The following is a 4,144-nucleotide window of genomic DNA, read 5'->3' as shown; positions in this document are numbered from 1 at the left end:
TGTCCTACTGAGTGAAGTAAGTCAGACAGAGAAGGAGAAATATTGTATGACATTCTTTATATGCGGAATCTAAAAAGAAATGATATAAACAAACTTCCAAAGTAAAAAATACATTATTTTCTATCACAAATAATCAAAATGGAAACCCCATCAGTCTATGACCAGAAGAATAAAAGGAATAAACAAATCTTTGTGGGGCCTAATTATGCAGTAGACATGTAGGTTGGGAGTCCTATCTGAAATAGCTCCTTTAACTTATTACTCAAATTCCTATTATGACTAATAATAAGTGGGCCACTTATTTTTTATGCCAAGGTACATATAGGAAAATTTAAATTGTTTTTTAATTCAAGGAACTATAAGACACAGAGTGAACATCGGCTTCTTTCCTTGAGTTTTTTCAAGGCATCTTTTATCTCCTTGTTTCTCAAACTGTATATGATGGGGTTCAGCTTTGGGACTCACAACTCCACAGAACAAGGACACCACCATATCTGGCCCAGCGAGTAGCCAACACCGGAGTGGAGATATGCAAAGAGACCAGGGCCATAGAAGAGAGTCACTGTGATCAAATGAGAGGCACAGGTATTGAAAGCTTTTGTCCACCCTGGGGTTGAGCGGATCCTCGTGACAGCAGCAATGATGTAGCCATAGGAAACCAAGACAACAAGAGCTGATGTCCTGAACGAGCGAGGTCACTCCCTGGCTGAGGAAGGGGCTGAAACAAGACAAGACCAGCAAGGGTGGCAGGTCACAGAAAAAGTGGTGAATGACCCGTAGCCCGCAGAATTGGAGCCCGGATACAGATCTGGTCTGGACCAGTCAGGTGAGGAGGCCTCCAGTGACGGCCATCCGCACACATGCTGCGACGGCCATCCGCACACAGACGGGGGCGTCACGAGGGCTGCGCAGAGCAGGGGCTGCGCAGAGCAGGGGGGGCTGCGCAGAGCAGGGGGGCTGCGCAGAGCAGGGGCTGCGCAGAGCAGGGAGGGCTGCGCAGAGCAGAGGGCTGCAGGGCTGCGCATGGCGGCGAACCGATCGTCCGCCATGGCTGCCAGGAGGCAGCACTCCGGGTCCCCATCCCGATGAAGAAGAAAAACTGGGCGGCACAGCCCATGAGGGAGATGGTCTTCTGCTCCCTGAAGAAGTCACAGAGCGTCTTGGGGGCTATGGAGGAGGTATACGAGAGGTCGATGAAGGACAAGTTACCGAGGAAGAAATACATGGGGGAGTGGAGGTGTGACTCCACCGCGATCAGGACTATAAGGCCCAGCTTCCACACCAGAGTCATGAAGAAGATCCCCAGAAACAGACTGAAAAGGATGACCTGAAGCTCGGGATGCTCTGAAAATCTCAAAAGGATGAAATGTGTCATCAGGTTGATGTTCTGGCCCAGGGCCAACTCTCTTCTCTCTGCTGCCTTCAGAGCCCCATGCGATTCCTGAGACAATGAAAATCCAGGTAAAGAAACCATTTGGTTCTGTCATGGAATCCTAGACCCTCAGAGCCCGAAGAGACAGTGAAAGGCAAATGTCTTACCTCCACCCAATGCAGAAATCCCCTCTACAGCATTTGTTGGGTTTTTTCAAAAGATTATCATCACCCTCATCTCATTTGTTTATGCAAAAGTGACCGGCCTCAGAATAGACTGCCATGTTTGCATTATCTGGATCATCACCTTCACTGTCCACATCACAGCTTTATCAAAGGCAGTTATTCATAGCACTGGGATTAAATACCACCCCCCTTTTTTTTTTCAGTTGTTCTGAGCAATGCTATGACAAATTTAGACAACACATTAAAAAGTAGAGACATTACTTTACGGACAAAGGTCAGTATACTCAAAGCTATGCTTTTTCCAGTAGTCATGTACAGATGTGAGAGTTGGACCATAAAGAAAGCTGAGCAGCAAAGAATTGATGCTTTTGAACTGCGGTGTTGGAGGAGACTCTTGAGAGTCCCTTGGACTGCAAGGAGATCCACCCAGTCCATTCTAAAGGAGATCAGCCCTGGGTATTCTTTGGAAGGACTGATGCTGAAGCTGAAACTCCAATACTTTGGCCATCTGATGTGAAGAGCTGACTTATTTGAAAAGACCCTGATGCTGGGAGAGATTGAGGGCAGGACGAGAAGGGGAAGATAGAGGATGAGATGATTGGATGGCATCACTGACTCAATGGACATGAGTTTGAGCAAGCTCCAGGAGTTGATGAGGGACAGAGAAGCCTTGTGTGCTGCAGTCTATGGGGTCGGAAAGAGCTGGACACGACTGAGCGACTGAACAACAAGCTTTGTGATTCGATTATTGAGCCACTCAGATTTATACTAGATTTTTTCTTTTTCGAAAATAAATTCCTAGAGAGGCAATTTTGTGTTTCTTATCATCATTGTCTGTTCTGACCAGGCTTTGTGGAGTCAAAATGTTCTTTTTCCTTAAAGCAGAGCAATGAAGCACTTAGAGATGTGAAAAACTGGCTTCCCCTTTAGAAATTAAAGAAAGGGTAAGGAAAAAAAGCTCCATGCTGTGAAATGTTTACACTCAACATTACCAACACCGTGTGTTTGACAGAGAAATGAAGATGATGTAGAAAGTAATAAAACATTGCTATTAAGTTCAAAATATTCAACATATTGCATGAGACAGTCAGGAAATAAATGAATCACACCCCCGTGCTTCAGGTGCGCAGAGAGCAGTGTTTGTCCAGTGCCCTGGGTCTGGGGCACAGCATCTGAGAGGAAATGTGTTTGAGGACTCCAACAATGAGGAAAGAGTCACCAGAATGAAAATTTTTGTGAGTGGTTGACAGGTGGTTCGTTCAAGATCTTTGTGTTAAAAATGAAAAAAGCATTTGCAAAAGCACAGACACCATAGCATTTGAGGAACGCTTAAAGTGTTAGCATGGCTGGAGCACAGAGTAATCAGAATTTAGAGAAGATAATTAAGTCTACCTTTGAGAGATGGCAGGGGCTGAACAAACTGTGAAAGGGCTTCAAAAGTGAAGATGATGAGGACATACGTTGAAATGTTTCATATATATAATTGCATTTATTGGCTATATAATGGTACCTATTGCATATATAATGGCACATACTGTGTGTGTGTATATATATATATATATATATAATTGTATATATGGATTTACATGCTCATATTTAATTTCAACCTTCTCTCCACTTCTGGACTTCTGTCCCCTTTGCCCTACTGTGTTCTTTTGATAAGAATTATCTCCTCTTCTGGGCTTCCCTGGTAGTTCAGATGGTAAAGAATCCACCTGCAATGAGGGAAACCTAGGTTTGATCCTTGGGTCAGGAAGATCTCCTGGAGGAAGGCATGGCAACCCACTCCAGTATTCTTGCCTGGAGAATCCCCACAGACAGAGGAGCCTGGCCGGCTATGGGGTCTCAAGAGTCAGACACGACTGAGCGACTAAGCACATACACACACCTTGCCTTCTACATAGCATATAGTTCATTGCTTTATTGACTATCAATGGTCTCTCTCCCTCCACAAGAATGTAAACTCAATGAAGTTTACGATTTTTTGGCATTTTTGTCTCTTTTGTTCATTGAAGTATCACAAGCACCTAGACCAGTGCTTGGCACATAGTACGTATTCAATATGTATTTGTTGAATAAATATCATGATAAGGAGTTTGACCTTTCCCCTACGGCCAAAAGAGAAAGCAAGAACATTTTATTTTTGCTTGTTTTTTAAATTAACTTTTTTCTGTAAACAGGTAACTAGATGTCAAATACTAATTAACAATATAACTGAGAGCAGAGCAGAAGCAGTGGAGAAGGTGAATGAAAGTGAAAGAGGCTGAGAAGGAAGACTAGAAAGTTGCCTCCCAGGCAGCAAGAAAGCTGATGATCATTTGAATTAAACAGGTAGATGGAGAAACAAACCCACCCTGGAGATGTAATGACATCATTCATTCTGCAGTAAGGAACCACATCTAGCCCGACAACCAGTCTCCCTGCTTCAAGTCTCACATTTACAGTCATTGTCAAAGGTATGTTTTAGCAAGTTTCATCCTGATTCTTGCTACTTCAGCCTCAAGGTTCTAAAATATCTAGTCTATTACATTTTTAGAGTGGGATACATGTCGACTGCCAATTATTTTATATGATTACTATGTCGATA

General features: G+C 43.6%; 1 pseudogene; it reads right to left on the bottom strand.

The window, feature by feature from the left end:
• Positions 1–356: 356 nt before the first annotated feature.
• Positions 357–1,474, bottom strand: LOC102286334 (olfactory receptor 5A1-like; annotated as a pseudogene).
• Positions 1,475–4,144: the final 2,670 nt, after the last annotated feature.

The sequence above is a fragment of the Bos mutus genome, chromosome 15 (genome assembly GCF_027580195.1).
Source record: "Bos mutus isolate GX-2022 chromosome 15, NWIPB_WYAK_1.1, whole genome shotgun sequence".
Taxonomy (NCBI): Eukaryota; Metazoa; Chordata; class Mammalia; order Artiodactyla; family Bovidae; genus Bos; species Bos mutus.
Note: the sequence above shows the minus strand (reverse complement) of the source record. Positions and strands in the feature narration are given on the sequence as shown.